The 19,096-nt window shown below is 43.9% G+C and overlaps 1 protein-coding gene across 8 annotated transcripts in view; it reads right to left on the reverse strand.

Moving 5' to 3' along the window:
- cep104 (centrosomal protein 104) overlaps nucleotides 1-19,096 on the reverse strand; it is a 326,262-nt gene that overhangs the window by 225,542 nt on the left and 81,624 nt on the right. The window lies entirely within an intron of this gene.

Consider the following 19,096-nt stretch of genomic DNA (forward strand, 5'->3'; position numbering starts at 1 on the left):
AGACCAAATTTTGAATCAATAGTACTCCTACCACCATGCAATCTCAAAAATGATTTATCTCCTTCAGTGCAGGCAGATGCACCTTCACAATCACAATCTTCTGGTAGCATTCAATCACATACGGTAGAATGTTGAACATGGAGATATTTTATTCCAATGAAGGGTTGCATCCAAAATGTTAACTTGACTTTTCCCTTTACTGCCGACTGGCTTGCTTTGTATTTCCAGCATTTTCTGGGGGCTTTTGTAGTAAAATCTACCCTGGTTAGAAAACCCAGTGGGAACTTGGTGTACAATGAGATGGCTTTTGCTCCGAATGAGCAGTGCTAAGCTTCCAGCTAGTTTCTCTCCCTCCCTCATTTTCAGATTCCCATCACATATCTGGGTTCTCTACTATGATTTGCAGACAGAGTGGCACTGGTAGAGCACGGCCATCAATTGGCTCATGAGAAACAAGAGGTAGGGAAGGAAAATAAGGCTTCAAGAACATGCATGTTCTTAAAATCAATGATAAACCTTTTGCTGCATTTTATTCAGGGTCAATAGGAACAGCTCTTCCAAGAAGCAGAACATGTAGTTCCTTAGTCACAATATAACTAGATTACTCTTTTCTGCATAGACTGAGTTTGATCAGTATTCCTATATATTCCATATATATATATATATATATACTGTAGGTGTGGCAATTTTGTATAATGAAAAGCATCCGTTATTTTAGACAATCTTACTCACTTTACCCTCAGCCAAACTCCAATCAATTCCTACCAATTTGGACTTTAGGTGAGGCCCTCAGATTCTCAACAGCAGAGGCAATAATAACCAGAAAACCCACAGGATAACAAACCAAGTGATATCTTTATCAGCCGCCAAACGCAGATTGGGTGACCGCTTTGCGGAACACCTCCGTTCAGTCCGTAAGGGTGACCCCTGAGCTTCCAGTTGCCTGTCACTTTAATTCACCGCTTCACTCCCACTCTGATCTCTCTGTCCTCAGGCTATTGCATTGCTGCAATGAAGCTCAACGTAAGCTCGAGGAACAGCACCTCATCTTTCGATTGGGCACTTTGCAGCCTGCCGGACTCAACGTTGAGTTTAACAATTTCAGATAATTATCCCTGCCCCCATTTTTCATGCAGTATGATTTTTGCCATTCCCATTTGCAACATTTTATCTTTCCTGCCTCTTACAAAAGCCCCCCCCCCCCCCCCCCTGTCTCTGCACCTGCTTAATATGTTACATCTCCAGCTTTTTCCAGTTCTGAAGGGTCCCAGACCTGAAACGTTAACTCTGTTTCTCTCTCCACGGATGCTGCCTGGCCTGCTGAGTATTTCCAGCATTTTCTGTTGTTATTTCTTATTTTTCAAAGATGGTTAATACTTGAAACTAACTTTCTTTAGTCAATAGTATAACTATTTTGTTGGAGCAGGTGCAGGAACTAGCATTAATAGTTTGAGCACCAGCAATTTTGTGTGTCAGAAGTTATATTGAACTTATATAGGAACTTGGTTAGACCACACTTGGGAGTACTGCGAACAGTTCTGGTCTCCATGTTACAAAAAGCATGTAGAGGCGCTGGAGATGGTGCAAAAAAGATTTACAGGGATGATACCAGAACTGAGAGGTTATACCCATCAGGAATGATTGAATATGCTGGGGCTCCTTTCTCTCTATTTATAAAAAATAAAAAAAAGATTGAGGGGTGACCCAGTAGAGGTCCTTAAGATTATTAAAGGGTTTGATAGGGTAGACGTAGAGAAGATGTTTCCACTTGCGGGCAAGACTAGAAGTAGAAGCCGTAAATATAAGAGTCACTAATAAATCCAATAGGGAATTTAAGAGAAACTTCTTTACTGAAAGAGTGGTTCGAATGTGAACTTGCTACCACAGAGTAGTTGAGGCAATAGCATATATGCATTTAAGGGGAAGCTACATGAACACATGAAGGAGAAAGGAATAGAAGGATATGTTGATGGGGTTAGATGAAGGAGGGTGGGAGGAGGCTCATGTGGAGCATAAACACCAGCACAGATCTGTTGGGCCAAATGCCTGTTTCTCTACTGTAAATACTATGGGCCGGATTTTGCGGTCAGCAGCAAAGGAACCGCGCTCGCTGTCCACCTCGCTGACAGCTGTCCACAAAGTTTCCGCAGGCTTTTGAGCAGAGGCTTGCTTTAATCCGGGTCTAAATCAGGAAGTATAAAGCAGGAAGTATAAATTAGATTTAAATCATGCACAGAAAGCAAAATAAAAATTGGGAAAGACAGATGAGATCGAGAGATATGAAAGAGACACAGAAAAACCAAAAACAAATATTTTTTAAATCTCTAACACTAATTAACTTCTGAAGGAACGAAACTCCACACTTGTAAAATTACATTTTTAGGTTATTTGAAAGGAATTATGACCAATCACGCCATTAAAAATTCACTTACTTCTGAATGCACCAGCCCTAATTCTTTCCGCCGTCTTTAGTGGGCAAGTACCCCAACTTCATGCTGTTGCAGGTATTTTTATACTGAGTCTATCGGTGATGTTCTGTTATAGCGCAGCTTGTGGAGCAGCAGGCTAACTCAGACTGCAACTTCGGGGTTTCCGCAGTAAACTGCGCCTGTCCATACTCCTGAAGTTGCCGTCCGATATACAGCCTCACTATTAACGCAAAATCCAGGCCATTGTAAGACTAGGTAATGTCTTATGTAGTCCGGTACTTAAGAAAAATACACTACGATGCATTTAATTGAGAACAGAAATTTATAAAATGCTGAATCTAATTGGAAAAATGGCATTTTTAACAGAACACAAGGAGGGATTCATAGACAAGGTAGAGGGTTAGATGGACGGATAGATAATTAGACAGGCAGAAACACACAAAAATAAATAGCTAGGCTTGTTCTTGGAGAAAAATATAGACTTGGAGATGGCCTAACTGAAATTTTCAAGCTTATGAGGGAGACAACTCCAGGAAAATTGTTCACTCAGCAAAGTGTGCAGGGGAGAAATGTTGTAAGAATTAAGAAAGAAAATGAATCAGAATCACACAGCACAGAAGGAGGCCATGCGGCCCATCGTGTCTATGCCGGCTCTTTGAAAGAGCTATCCAATTAGTCCCATTCGCCTGCTCTTTCCCCGTAGACTTGCAAATTTTTCCTTTTCAATTCCTGTATATATCGAACCTGCTTCCACCACCCTTTCAGGTGGTGCATTCCAGATCAAACTCGCTGCGTTAAAAAAATGCTTCCTCATCATCCCCATGGTTCTTTTGCCAATTATCTTAAATCTATGTCCTCTGCTCACTGACGCTCCAGCCAGTGGAAACAGTTTCTCCCTACCTACTCGATCAAATCTTCATAATTTTAAATACCTCTTAAATCTTCCCTTAACATTCTCTGCTCAATAAGAACAATCCCAGCTCCTCTAGTCTCTTCATGTAACTGAAGTCTCTCATCCTTGGTACCATTCAAGTAACTCTCCTCTGGACCCTCTCCAAGCCCTGGGTATCTTTCCTACAGTGCGGTGCCAGAATTGAACACAATAATCCAGCTGAGGCCTGACCAGTGATTTATAAAGGTTCAGCACAGCTTCCTTGCTTTTGTACTCTTTGCCTCTATTTATAAAGCCAAGGATCCCACATTCTTTTTAACAGCTTTATCAACTTTCCTGCCAGTGAAAGATTTGTGTGCGCACCCCCAGGTCACACTATTCCTGCACCCCCTTTAAAATTGAACCATTTAATTTATATTGTCTCTCCTCATTCTTCCTTCCAAAAGACACCACTTCACACTTCCCTGCATTAAATTTTATTTGCCATGGGTCTGCCCATTTCACCAGTCTCTGTCCTCCTGAAGTCTGTTACTACAGTATATTCCTCACAGTTTACTACATTCAGTAGGACTTTTTTTTTATGCAACTAGATCAGAAGGCAATTAACTGCTTGCAGACAGAGGGAGAAATCAAAGAATATTATATGAAGAGGAGGGTAGGTGGAGTTTATAAAAGGTCAATAAAGGTGATCAGGCTTAAAAATGCTTACATACTTAATCCCATTTAAGACAGTGAAATTCTGAAATTTCTAGCCATTAGCATGGTGGTAATAAGAACATAAATAGGAGCAGGAGTAGGCCATGCGGCCACTCGAGCCTGCTCCACCTTTCACCAAGATCATGGCTGATCTTCGACCTCAGCTCCACTTTCCTGCCTGACCCCCATATCCCTTGAATCCCCGAGAGTCCAAAAATCTATCTCAGCCTCAAATATACTCAAAGACTCAGCATCCGCAGTCCTCTGGGGCAGAGAATTCCAAAGATTCACAACCCTCCGAGTGAAGAAATTCATTCCAATCTCGGTCTTAAATGGCCGACCCCTTATTCTGAGACTATGCCCCCTAGTTCTAGACACTCCAGCCAGGGGAAACAACCTCTCGGCATCTACCCTGTCAATCCCCTTCAGAATCTTGTATGTTTCAATGAGATCACCTCTCATTCTTCTAAACTCCAGAGAGTATAGGCTCATTCTACACAATCTCTCATCATAGGACACCCCTCTCATCCCAGGAATCAATCTAGTGAACCTTCGTTTCACCACCTCCAAGGCAAGTATATCCTTCCTTAGAGAAGGAGACCAAACTGTGCACAGTACTCCAGGTGTGGTCTCACCAAGGCCCTGTACAATTGTAGCAAGACTTCCTTACTCTTATACTCCAACCCCCTTGCAATAAAGGCCAACATACCATTTGCCTTCCTTATTGCTTGCTGTACCTGCATCTACCCTGTCAATCCCCTTCAGATTGCTTGGTGTTTCTTGCACGAAGACACCCAAATCGCTCCGAACACCAACATTTAAAAGTTTCTCACCATTTAAAAAATATTTTGGTTTTTCTATTCTTCCTACCAAAGTGACTAACCTCACATTTCCCTCCATTATACTCCACCTGCCACCTTACTGCCCACTCACTTAGTCTATCTATATCCTTTTGCAGATTGTGTTCTCCTCACAGCTTACAGTCCCACCTAGCTTTGAATAACCTCCATCCTTTGGACATGTTGGCATCAATAAGCTTTTTCAAATAGAAAGCTACTTTGATGCAAAAAAAAAACTTGTCAACAAGAACCCTGGAAACCAAAGACAGGTCTCATGCTCTTCCAAGTTCTGAATGTCATGCCCATTAATCATTCTGCCAGAAGGGCAGAGGACAACCAGTTTTAGAACATAAGAACATAAGAAATAGGAGCAGGAGTAGGCCAATCGGCCCCTCGAGCCTGCTCCACCATTCAATAAGATCATGGCTGATCTGATCCTAACCTCAAATCTTCTATCACTCTGCATCCACCCGAACCCATGTGATCTCCCGGGAGAGGCGAAAAACCAGATAAAGACCCAATGGCCAATTTGGGAGAAAAAAATCTGGGAAATTCCTCTCCGACCCATCTAGGCGATCGAAATTCTTCCAGGAGATCACTCTGTCCCTATATTTTCTACAGTACTTACCTTCTGTAAAGGCGATCTCCACCCCAGCCAGGAACAGGAATAAAACCATTTCCTGAAATCTAACAGAATTAGAACACAGTAGGAGCAGAACAAGGCTACACGGCCCCTGGGCCCGCTCCACTACCCACAGGGCCATGACCATTCCGAACCCAGACTCATGTCCAATTTCCTGCCCGCTCCCCGTAACCCTTAATTCCCTTTACTTCTAGGAAACTATCTATTTCTGTTTTAAATTTATTTAATGATGTAGCTTCCGCAGCTTTCTGGGGCAGCAAATTCCACAAACCTACCACCCTCTGAGTGAAGAAGTTTCTCCTCATCTCAGTTTTGAATGAGCAGCCCCTTATTTTAAGATTATGCCCCCTAGTTCTAGTTTCACCCATCATTGGGAACATCCTCACCGCATCCATCCGATCAAGCCCCTTCACAATCTTATATGTTTCAATAAGATCGCCTCTCATTCTTCTGAACTCCAATGAGTAGAGTCCCAATCTACTCAACCTCTCCTCAAATGACCACCCCCTCATCCCCGGGATTAACCGAGTGAACCTTCTTTGTACTGACTCGAGAGCAAGTATGTCTTTTCTTAAGTATGGACACCAAAACTGTATGCAGTATTCCAGGTGCGGCCTCACCAATACCTTGTACAACTGCAGCAATACCTCCCTGTTTTCATATTCCATCCCCCTAGCAATAAAAGCCAACATTCCATTGGCCTTCTTAATCACTTGCTGCACCTGCATACTAACTTTTTGAGTTTCGTGCACCAGGACCCCCAGATCCCTTTGTACTACAGTACTTTCCAGTTTCTTGCCATTAAGATAATAACTTGCTCTATGATTTTTCCTGCCAAAGTGCATAACCTCACACTTTCCAGTATTGTATTCCATCTGCCAAATCTCTGCCCACTTACTTAGCCTGTCTATGTCCCTTTGCAGGTTTTTTATGTCCTCCTCACTCACTACTTTCCGTCCCATCTTTGTATCATCTGCAAACTTTGATATGTTACACTCGGTCCCCTCCTCCAAATCGTTAATATAGATTGTAAAGAGTTGGGGACCCAGCACTGACCCCTGCGGAACACCACTAGTTACTGGTTGCCAATCTGAGAACGAACCATTTATCCCAACTCTCTGCTTTCTGTTAGAGAGCCAATCCTCCACCCACGCCAGAATATTACCCCCAATCCCGTGATTTTTTATCTTGAGCAATAATCTTTTGTGTGGCACCTTGTCAAATGCCTTTTGGAAGTCTAAATACACTACGTCCACTGGTTCCCCTTTATCCACCCTGTATGTTACTTCCTCAAAAAACTCAAGCAAATTTGTTAAACATGACTTCCCCTTCATGAAACCATGCTGAGTTTGCCCTATTAAATTATGTTTATCCAAATGTCCCGTTACTGTCTCCTTAATAATGGACTCTAACATTTTACCAACCACAGATGTTAGGCTAACAGGTCTATAGTTTCCAGCCTTCTGCCTACTACCCTTTTTAAATAAGGGTGTTACATTAGCAGTTTTCCAGTCTGCCGGGACCTTTGCTGAGTCCAGTGAGTTTTGGAAAATTATTACCAATGCATCCACAATCCCTACCGCTACTTCCCTCAAGACCCTGGGATGCAAGCCATCAGGTCCAGGGGATTTATCCGCCTTGAGTCCCATTATTTTACCAAGTACCACTTCCTTAGTGATTTTAATTGTATTTAGTTCCTCCCCCCCTAGAGCCCCCTGTTTGTCCAGTGTTGGGATATTCTTAGTGTCCTCTACTGTAAAGACTGATACAAAATAATTGTTCAGTGCTTTTGCCATCTCCATGTTTCCCACCATTAATTTCCCGGTCTCATCCTCTAAGGGACCAACATTTACTTTAGCCACCCTTTTTCTTTTTATATAACTATAGAAACTTTTACTGTCTGTTTTTATATTTTTTGCTAATTTACTTTCATAATCTATCTTCCCTTTCTTAATCAATCTTTTTGTTATTTTTTGCTGTCTTTTAAAGACTTCCCAATCTTCCATCCTCCCACTAGATTTGGCTACCTTATATGCCCTTGTTTTTAGTCGGATACTATCCTTAATTACTTTACTTAGCCACAGTTCTCACTGCCAGCAGAAAGACTGTCTTTCCTCTACACACAATGATTTGGATAAAACACTTGGGAACTTATAGCAAATTGAATGGGTTACTAACTTATATTTGTATAAGTGCCTTTTATGTTCCCAAAGCACTTCAGAGGCACAATCAGAACAAAAAGGATGCCGAGCCAAAGAATGAGCTATTACAAGGGGTGACCAAAACCTTGGTTAAAGAAACAGGTTTTAAACAGGTCTTAAAAGGAGGAGAGAGGGTTGGAGAGGCAGAGGGGTTTAAGGGAAGGAATTCCAGAGCTTGGGGCCTAGGCGGCTGAAGACACAGCGGTCTATGGTGGGGCGGGAGGTGGTGTAGGGCTGAGAGAGGTGGAGGCACGACAAGGCCATGATGGGACTTCAACAAAAAGGAGAATTTTAGAATTGAAGCATTGCAGGACCAGGCGCCAATAAAAGCCAGCCAGGATAGAGCAGGATAAGCAAAAGTTTACGGAGAACGAGAAGCCCATCAGAAGAGCTTTGGAATGTTCGAGTACATAGGTCGGAATGAGGGTTTCAGCAGCAGATGGGCTGAGGTAAGCTGGACGATATTACAGAAATGGAAGTAAGCGGTCTTTATGATGGAGAGGATATAGGGTCCAAGACTCAACACAGGATCAACTACGACAGAGGCTGTAAGCAGTCCAGTTCAACCCGAGACAATGGAAGGGGAGGGGGATAGAAATCGGTGATAAGGGTACAGAGTTGGATGCAGGGGCCTAAGATGATGGCTTCAGTCTTCCCACGATCCAACTGCAGCTCATCCAAGACTGGTTGTCAGAGAATAAGTCGGACAACACAGACAGTGGATGGTTCAAAAGGGATGGTGAGAGGTAGAGCTGGGTGTCGTCCGTGTAGAAATGGAAGACAACCCCATAGTTCTGGATGAGGTCGCCAAGGTCATGGGGCCAAGAATATACCCTTGGGGGAATGTGGAGGTAACGGTGTAGTGAAGGAAAAGAAACTATTGGTGGGGATACTCTGGCTATGGTTAAATAGCTAAGAGCAGAACCAAGCGAGGGCAGTCCCACTGAGCTAGACAGCGGAGGAGGGCCATCGGATAAGGATGCCGTGGTCAATCTTGTCAAAGGCTTCAGAGAGGACAAAGAGGGATAATGAATCACAGTCATAAGCACAGGGGATGTTATTTGTAATTTTGATGCTGCAGCAGGGGCAGAAGCTTAATTGAAGACATTTAAGCATGGAGCTGCGGGAAAGGTGGGCATGGATTTGGGAGGAAACAACACAATCAAGGACTTGGAGAAGAAAGGGAGGTTGGCGATGAGGCAGCGGTTTGTAAGGATAGAGAGATCGAGGGTAGGTATTTTGAGGCCGAGATGTTGACAGTACCCAAAGGAGAGGGAACCATTTACAAATCTCAGCTAGTTTTGGAAACGATGTCTCAGCACGGTGGCATAGTGGTTAGCACTGTTGCCTCACAGCGCCAGGGACCCGGGTTCGAATCCGGCCTCGGGTGACTGTGTGTGGAGTTTGCACATTCTCCCCGTGTTTGCGTGGGTTTCCTCCGGGTGCTCCGGTTTCCTCCCACAGTCCAAAGATGTGCGGGTTAGGATGATTGGCTATGATAAATTGACCCTTAGTGTTAGGGGGATTAAATACGTGGGGTTACGGGGATAGGGTGGGCTATGTGTTGGTGTAGGGGTTACGGGGATCGGGTGGGATATGTGTCGGTGCAGGCTCGATGGGCCGAAATGGCCTCTATCTGCACTGTGGGGTTTCTGTGATTCTGTGAAAGAAGCAAACTGGGAAGTCAGGTCTAAATGTGTTCAAAGAGACAGTTTGGTGCATAGCTGGAAAGAAGAATTGAGGGATATGCGAAAAGTGGACTTGATCTATGAAAAAAAAGACAGATTTGTTTGGACTATGTTCACCCCCCTCTAAAAATTGTTCATGTTCTTATGCAGAGGATGTAAGTAATTTACCCAATAGTGAGTGTGGCTGTGTGTGTGTGGGGGGGGGAGGAGAAGGGGAAAAGGGCAACAGAATATTTTAAAGAGATGGCCTACATCCTAGGGTTTTAAAAAGAGGTGGCTTGAGAGATAGTGGACGCACTGGTTTTGCACTTCCAGAAGTCCCATGATTCTAGAATGGTCCCTGTGGATTGAAGATGGCAAATGTAACCTCGCTATTCAAGAAAGGAGAGAGAGAGGGGAAACAGGGAACTATAGAGCAGTTAGTCAGACATCAGTAGTAGGGAAAATGCTAGAACCTATTATTAGGGACGTGGTAACAGGTCACTTAGAAAGTCGTAATATGATTCGGCAGAGTCAACATGGTTTTATGAAAGGGAAATTGTGTTTGACAAATATATTAAGAGTTTTTGGAGGTTGTAACTAACAGGGTAAATAAGGGAGAACCAGTGGATATAGTGTACAGGTAGACTATCCTTTATCCGAACTTCCGAAAACCAAAACCCTCTAAAAACCGAAAGTTTTTTCGTTCAGCGTAAGTCGTGCGCACGACATGACCAGAGTGGCGCACGACTTACGCTGAGCAGGGCAGAGGGTCACTGAGTTTCCCTCCTGGGTAGGAGATTGCAGGCCGAGCCGGGCAGTGTGAAGGAGGTATACCGGGAGAGTGAGACAGATGACACTGGAAGAAATCTTTAAAAAGGCCGTCTGTCGTAGTGCTGCTTCATCACTTGAGAATCCTGCTCCTGGCCCATCTTCAGATGTCCGACTCCAACCTGATGACAATGATGACAACACTGATGTACCCTCTTCTCCAAGATCCTCAAGCCAGATGTAATGTACCTTTACTGCATGTATATGTACAGGTATTTAGCTTAGTTTGTACCTGTATATGTTTGAAGTTTTACTGAACGAGGGAATTGGATGTAATATCTCCAAATTTGCAGACGACACAAAGCTGGGTGGGAGGGTAAGCGGTGAGGAGGATGTCGTGAAACTCCAGTACGATTTGGACAGATTGGGTGATTGGGCAGAAACATGGCAAATGCACTATAATGTGGGTAAATGTGAGGTTATCCACCTTGGTGGCAAAAACAGGAAGGCAGATTATTTGAATGGCAATAGATTGGGAGAAGGGGAAGTGCAAAGAGACCTGGGTGTTCTTGTGCACCAGTCGCTGAAGGTAAGCATGCAGGTGCAGCAGGCAGTTAAGAAGGCAAATGGTATGTTGGCCTTCGTAGCAAGAGGGTTCGAGTACAGGAACAAGGATGTCTTGCTACAGTTGTACAGGGCCTTGGTGAGACCGCACCTTGAGTACTGTGTGCAGTTTTGGTCGCCTTACCTGAGGAAGGACGTTCTTGCCATGGAAGGAGTGCAGCGAAGATTCACCAGGCTGATACCTGGGATGGCAGGAATGATGTACGAGGAGAGATTGTGTCGATTGGGCTTATACTCACTGGAGTTTAGAAGATTGAGAGGGGATCTCATCAAAACTTATAAAATTCTGTCAGGCCTGGACAGACTAGATGCAGGAAGGATGTTTATGATGGCCGAGGAGTCCAGAACCAGGGGTCATAGTCTAAGGATAAGGGGTAAGCCATTTAGGACTGAAATGAGGAGGAATTTCTTCACCCAGAGTGTGGTGAACCTGTGGAATTCTCTGCCACAGAGGGCGGTGGAGGCCAGTTCATTAAATATATTCAAGAAGGAGTTGGATATATTTCTTAAGGCTGAAGGGATCAAGGGATATGGGGAGAAGGCAGGGACAGGGTACTGAATTTGGATGATCAGCCATGATCTCATTGAATGGCGGAGCAGGCTCGAATGGCCTACACCTGCTCCTATCTTCTATGTTTCTATGTAATAGCCACTTGGCCAAGGTCTCCAAGGGCCCATTTTAATACAAATTTAAATTAAGTAACTTTTCAAAAAAAAATTTTTTTTTTTTATAATTTGTGCATCTTTATTTTAGGTTTGCCTTTTCCCCGTGCGAGAACCCCAATCTTTCTTTTGCCCTCTAACTGTTTTTTTTTTTTTTAAGTTAGAATCTTAGACGCTTACTCACTTCCTTGTTCGCTGTCTGAGAATTCTGCCTTTTGATCGAACTGCCGTGTCTAAGCAGCCAAACAAGGGGATCTCCATTAAGTTCCGTTGAACTGAATTCAAGGTCAGAAAATCCGAAGTTCTTGACACAGAGATCCTTGTACGAAGCACACTTTGGGGCCGGCAACGAACGCCTTTGCTTCGCTGCTGACTGCAAATTCAGGGCCACTATTAAACAACAAAATGCTGAGGGGGTGAGGGACGAGAAGGATAATGCTTCCAGTGTGGCAAACACACACTTTTACTTGGATTTAAACAGTCTCTGGATACTCCAATTATCTGCAGTAAACTCGTTAAAGTTAACTCAAAAAGAAACCAAGTCAAACCTCATCATTTAGCAGCCTCCATTATTTTACAATATGGGCTTTGTAATATGTAAATTACAGGCAGTTTAGATCATTTCCCAGATTTCCTTCTTGTAAAACTTAAGTTAGAAAATAAATGATATACCTTAATCTGGTTATCTGATTAATAAGCTACAAAAAAAAACCTGTGAAAACATGGTTCTCTAAAAGCAGCGAGTAGACGGTCACGCAAGAATGACAAAAATAACTTGGCTTACAACTTCAGAACAGAAAACATCTTTTTGCCAATTAAAATAAACACTCAAAATACAAATAATGCCCATGCTATTGCACTCTAGAACACCCAGTCAGCTACATAACAGAAGAAAATAAACCCCCACAAAATAATCCGTATGATTATTCTCAACCTTTAACACATTCAGAATATGGAACTACAGAATTCTCAACCACATTAATTGTCTAAAAAATTACTCATTAATTGTGAGCAAAATCAGGGGAGATCTGCCGGCACAGACTCGATGGGCTGAATGGCCTCCTTCTGTGCTGTACTATTCCATGATTCACATTCAAGGTGACTACTAACCAAAGATAGAAGGTTTTTTTTTTAATAAAAGGCATGCTTTAATTCCCCTCCTTGCCCCTCCCCCAAGTAATCCAAGGGGGCAACTAAATAGTTACTGTTTCTTCAACAATAACTGGATTAAATTATCAATCCATGGAGATACAATTGCAAAAAAAAATTGCAGGCAGTTTCCACCGTTCATTTTGATTCAACAGGAATACTAGTGGCAAGAATTGACATCTGGCTTCAGGTGAAAATGACCTATTTTACAATAAGCAGCCCTAAATGATTCATTTCAACATTTGTACAGGACAGTTAGAAGGGTCACACGTTCAAGTGTTGCAACAAACACCAACAATGCAATGGTCAATTCTGAAATGGGCTAGTCACACAGCGAGTTTGCTCGTACCTGGTAATCCTCCATCTCAGCCAAGCCTACAAGGAAGACTTCAGCAAGCTGAAGTCAAATGTTTCCCCGCAAGGAAAGAGAAGATGGTGGCCCACCCTAAAAGAAGGTAGGCAGACACCCCTGAACAACATCTGCCGTTGGGGGCCAAAGAATGAAATGCATTAAGAAATGAGGGAAAAACAGACTTTGCTCCAAATGTGACCAATATTTTTATTAACCCTTCTATTTTTAAAAAATTTTGACATCATAGATAAGGTACCGTAGATTTTTATTTTAAATTCAGTCACAAAGGTAAACATTATGATGGTAAATTAATGAATGGTTAGCGAACATGCTACTATATACAGTAAAAGAGTCTTCAGTAACCATCGTGGGAACAGTTTTCACTAGTTTTTTTTTTTAAAGTGAGGTGCCAATGTTGTGAAATTGTTAGTGTTTAGATGCATGATAAAAAAGATTGTGCATAAATGGAAGTGTGTTCTTTTTCAGAGTTACATTGAGATACAAAATGGGTAACTGTCACTCAATGATTCTAGAGAATCTGCTTTTATGGAAAAAAAGTTATGCTCTGATGCTCCTTAGGTTGGTCAATTGTGGATTTACCCCAGTGGTGTTGGCAGAAATGTAGACACATTAAAATCAACTTGTGGGCAGAAAACAGCACTCAAAAGTCTGACTAATGCATATCTGACTAATATACAGTCATAGGATCTCACTTTCATCTATCATGACCATGATCAAACCAGCTTCCTACCAAAACCAGCACTTAGTACTGAAGTGTACTGTTCCACGGAAGCTCAGCGTAAACTCGAGGAACAGCACCTCATCTTCCGATTAGGCACTCTGCAGCCTTCCGGTCTCAATATCGAGTTCAACAATTTCAGATCATAACCTCGGCCCCTATTTCATTTTTACTTATATTTTTCCACTCCTTTCCTCCCCCCCCCCCCCCCTTTCCTTTTGTTTCTCTCTCACACCTGGCAGCTATCTTTTGCCCTGCCAGTACACTTTACACCTAATCCCAGCCTATTACCATCTCGTCTAGCTTCTAATCTCTTTTACTTCTTTTGGTTCTTTTATTCTTTTGTTCGATCGCAGCCCTGCCTTCGATCTAGTTCCTTTTCTCTCCAGTTTTGAAGAAGGGTCAAACCCGAAACGTCAACTCAAATTTCTCTCCACGGATGTTGCCTGACTTGGAGTTTTTCCAGCATTTTCTGTTGTTATTTCGGATTTCCAACATCTGCAGTATTTTGCTATAGTACTGAAGTGTAGTTGGCTTGAAGCTACGTGGAGTTATTTTAGTTCCTGGTTCTAAGTGAATAAGCAGGGCAGTGGAAATCAACATTGTGCAAAACATTTGAGTGTTTCTGGAAACCAAGAGTGCAGAGGGCAACCACAGGTATAAGGAAGTGTCGCTGGGTGATCTTGCTTCAGCTCAAGGTTATCGAGCTTGAACAGTTAGGGGAATTCCACACACCATGGGAGGTTGAAGGGTTCCTGGTTCATCAGCTAGAGGTGGAAAAAAATAACGAGCATGGATACACAAGGCATTTTTCAGATTGCTGGTGTGTAATAGTATACCTCAAGGTTCTGTGCTGGGGTCTTTTATACAAATTATTTGGACAATGGCACATAAGGAATGATGTTGAATAAGAGGTTATGGTTTAGGATAAGTTAGAAGATTTTTCTCTACGTGAGTATTTTTAGAATATAGAACCGTTGACTTCCTGGCAGAGACTATGTTGGAGATTAAGATGTAATTGGTTAAGTATTTGAAAATATAAAAGGATGAGATAGGATGGGTGTAGTGTATGTACCTTTAAGAGGAACTATGTTTTTGAAGCCCCTGTATACTGTAGTACCAGTAGTGACCACTCGGGTATATAAGCCTGTGTAGCGTCTTGTGCTGTTAGTTCACCGCCAGACTTTGTTCAGTAAACACTTGTTAAATCAACTCCTGCATTCCGTGTCTCCATTAACACACGGATCTAACAGTGGCGACGAGTTAGAAACAAACTTACCTGCAATTCGACAGCACCTCAAGGGGATCGATTCCTCAGACGAAGGTCGAAGCCAGAAGCAAGAAGAAAAAAATAACTCGAAGAAACTCGAAAACGAGGGCCAGGCTTGGTCTCCAGTCTGTGGTTTCCCCAGCTAAACGGGCTGGTGGCAGGTAGTGCACTGATCCTTCCTGGGCGGCGGCAGGCTAGAGCTCGTTTGGGTGGCTCTGTAATGGGGCCGGGCAGCGAGTCGGGAAGCAGAAGCAAAGAGAGAGAGAGGGTGGAGCACTCAGGGGGCGGCCGGTGCTGCGAAGCAGGTCGGCGTTCAGACCGAGCAGAGGGAGGGGAAAGTCCCAGAGGGTCCGCTCCACGACGGGAACGGTTCTCCAAGTAATGGAGAAACTATTGAAGCGATATATTAAAAAAAAATAGAAATACCGCGAAAAGCTGCAGGTCGCAACGGGAACCGTGGAGAACAGCGTTGGCAGCAGCGGCAGCGGCGGGAAAGTGTGGGAGGCGCCATCTTAACTCGGCGGGAAAGAAAGAAAAGCGCGGGAAGCGCCATTTTAGATTTTCAAGATGCCGAAGACTGGCAATATTACTGCTTTCGATAGTGATATAGAAGATTGGACCACATATGTGGAAAGAGTGGAGGTATATTGCAAGGCGAATGAGGTAGCGGATGATAAAAAGGCATCGGTACTTCTAAATCTGATGGGCGCAAGGACATACAGGCTGTTACAAAACTTGATCACTCCAGCCAAACCTATGGACAAGAATTTTAATGAGATTGTTGATACCTTACAGGAGCACTTAAACCCAACACCGCTGCTGATAGCGGAACGATTCAAATTCTTCAGGAGGAATCAGCACAAGAATGAAAGTAACGCTGATTACCTCACCGAATTACGAAAGCTGTCAAAGCACTGCCAATTCGGGGCAGGACTGGCAGATTCTCTACGAGACAAATTCGTCTGCGGTCTCCTAAGCGAAGGAACACAGAAAAGACTACTTTCTGAGAAAGATTTGACACTGGACAAGGCTTTCAGTGTGGCTGTATCATACGAAGCAGCAGCAAGAGGAACTGCAGAGATACAGCAAAAGCCACAGGACTTCGGCACCCATGAAATGACACGGGGTATCGAGAGATGTTATCGCTGCGGCAGATCCACCCATGACCAGAAGGACTGCTGGTTCAAGGACAAAGCATGCAGGCAATGCGGAAAGATGGGACACATTGCACGTGTATGCAGATCTGGAAAGAAATCAGCTGACAGTAAAAAGGTCAATAAGGAAAAGTACAGAAAGGTACAAATGATGACGGACAGTAGCTCCGAAGACCAGAAGAGCGATAGCGACTCCGGAAACAAGAGACTAAGCTGTCTCAAATTACATAATGTAATTGCCAAAGAAGATTACCAGACCATTTGGGTTACCCTCACGATAGCGGGGTCCCCAGTCAAAATGGAGCTAGATACAGGATCAGCTCTGACCGTCATAAGTCGACGGGATTACGAGCGGCTATTTCCGCATATACCTTTGAAAGACACATCCATTGTCTTGCAGACATATACGGGGCAGAAAGTATACCCCAGAGGGAAAATAAGGGTGCCTGTTGTATAAAACGGCAATGAAATACAGAAGTTGTATTTATACGTTCTGCAAGATGGTGGTCCACCGTTGTTGGGACACGAATGGATTAGAAAGATACGTTTAGACTGGCACTCCATTCAGGCACTGACGGTGACCAGTAAGAAAAAAAACGATGATGACGTCATACCTGGACGATTAAAAGAAATCTTGGCTAACGCCAAAGAAGTGTTTCAACAGGAACTAGGAACCCTGAAAGGCGCCACCGCCTCAATAAAAGTGGAAGATGCGGCAATTCCCAAGTTTTTTAAGGCAAGGCCGGTGCCATACGCAATTCGTCCAGCCGTCGAGGCAGAGCTGGAGAATTTGGAAAAAGCAGGCGTGTTATCCAAGGTAGATTGGAGCGAGTGGGCAACACCCATCGTCCCGGTCATGAAGAAAACGTTGAATAATGATAAATATGAAGATCAGAGAAAAGTTTGCATCTGTGGGGACTTCAAGGTGACTGTAAACCCGGTTCTTCACATGGTACAGTATCCTCTTCCGAGGATAGAAGTACGTTTCACCAAAATTGACTTAGCACAGGCATATCTACAGATGGAGGTTGAGGAGGCCTCTAAAAAGTATCTCACGATAAACACACACAAAGGCCTGTACCAGTACAATCGACTGGTTTTCGGAGTAGCATCAGCTCCGGCTATCTGGCAAAGAGCTATGGAGCAAGTCCTGCAAGGGATTCCGGGGACTCAATGCTACCTAGACGGCATCCTTGTAACAGGAGAAAACGACAACGAGCACCTTGCCAACTTGGAGCAGGTGCTCACGAGGCTGAGAGAACGGGGCCTACGAGCAAATCACCCCAAGTGCGAATTTTTCCAGAAACAAATATCATATTGTGGCCATGTCATTAACGAAGAAGGGTTGCATAAGTCACCTGAAAAAATTGAAGCGGTCGTAAAGGCCCCAGCGCCTGAAAATGTCTCACAATTAAGGTCGTTCCTGGGATTAGTAAATTACTATCACAAATTTTTACCAAACTTGTCGACGGTTCTGCACCCGCTTAACGCACTGCTACAAACGGGAGTAGTTTGGAAATGGAGCGAAGGCTGTAAACGTGCCTTCCATAAATGCAAAGGCTTGATCACGTCCAGGGAAGTGTTGGCTCATTACAACCCATCACTGCCAATCAGACTGGCGTGCGATGCATCCCCTTACGGCGTGGGAGCAGTATTATCGCATAGATTCCCTGATGGCTCGGAGCGGCCGATAGCTTTTGCGTCACGCTCATTGGATTCAGCTGAGCGTAACTATGCCCAGATCGACAGGGAAGCACTCAGCCTGGTGTGGGGGGGGGGGTGAAGAAATTCAACCATTACCTACACGGACAAAAATTTACCTTGTTGACTGACCATCAACCCCTCGTCTCCATATTCAACCCTAAAAAGGGCGTTCCCATCATGACAGCACAAAGGCTACAGAGGTGGTCCCTTTTCCTAGGGGCACACCAATATGACATAGAATACAAAGGAACAAAACAGCATGGGAATGCTGACGGGTTATTGCGCCTACCATTGCCAACGGTGGAAGAGGCGCCTACAGTGGAGATATTCCACTCGATCATAGTGGAATATCTACCGGTGACAAATTCTACCATTGAAAAGCAAACGCGAAATGACCCGACTCTCATGAGTCTACGATTTAACGGTGAAGGGATGGCCAGCACATGGCGAACCACTGTTGCCAGCATTCTCGCAAAGAAGAGAACAGCTGTCAGTGTGCCGAGGAACCTTGATGTGTGGATCCAGAGTGGTGATTCCACCCAAACTCAAGGATAGAGTGCTAAAGGAGCTTCACGAGGGGCATCTGGGTGGAGTGAAAATGAAGAACTTAGCCAGAGCATTTGTGTGGTGGCCAGGTATCGATGGAGACATCGAACAAATGACCAAGGGCTGTCTAGGATGCCAGAAGGTCCAAAACGCTCCACCACAAGCCCCTCTACATCCATGGGAGTGGCCCTCATCTCCATGGCAAAGGGTACATATCGACTTTGCTGGTCCATTTATGGACTCAATGTTCTTAATCGCGGTGGATGCACACTCCAAGTGGCCGGAGGTAATAAAGATGTCCTCCACCACCACGGAAAAAACCATCACAGTATTAAGGACCATATTCGCCAGGAATGGGCTGCCTGAACAGATCTGTTCTGATAATGGACCGCAATTTGTATCCGAAGAATTCAGGAAGTTCTTAAAAAACAATGGGGTTAAGCACTACACGTCCGCCCCATACCATCCCGCCACCAATGGATTGGCTGAAAGGTTTGTCCAGACCTTCAAGAAGGCCATAAAGGCCATGGGTAATGAAGACATAAATCTACAACATAAGGTAGATAACTTCTTGTTTGCGTACAGGAATGCAACACGTGGTTACAAACCAAACCCCCGCCATGTTTTTCAATAGAAGACTAAGATGCCGGCTGGATTTGGTCAAGCCAAACGTCAGAAGGGACGTAGAGAACCGGCAATTTCAAAGAATGAATGAAAGGCCAACTAGAACCTTCCAGATAGGTCAACCAGTTTTGGC

The sequence above is a fragment of the Somniosus microcephalus genome, chromosome 25 (genome assembly GCF_052327205.1).
Source record: "Somniosus microcephalus isolate GS21.2 chromosome 25, FLI_Smic_1.0, whole genome shotgun sequence".
NCBI lineage: Eukaryota > Metazoa > Chordata > Chondrichthyes > Squaliformes > Somniosidae > Somniosus > Somniosus microcephalus.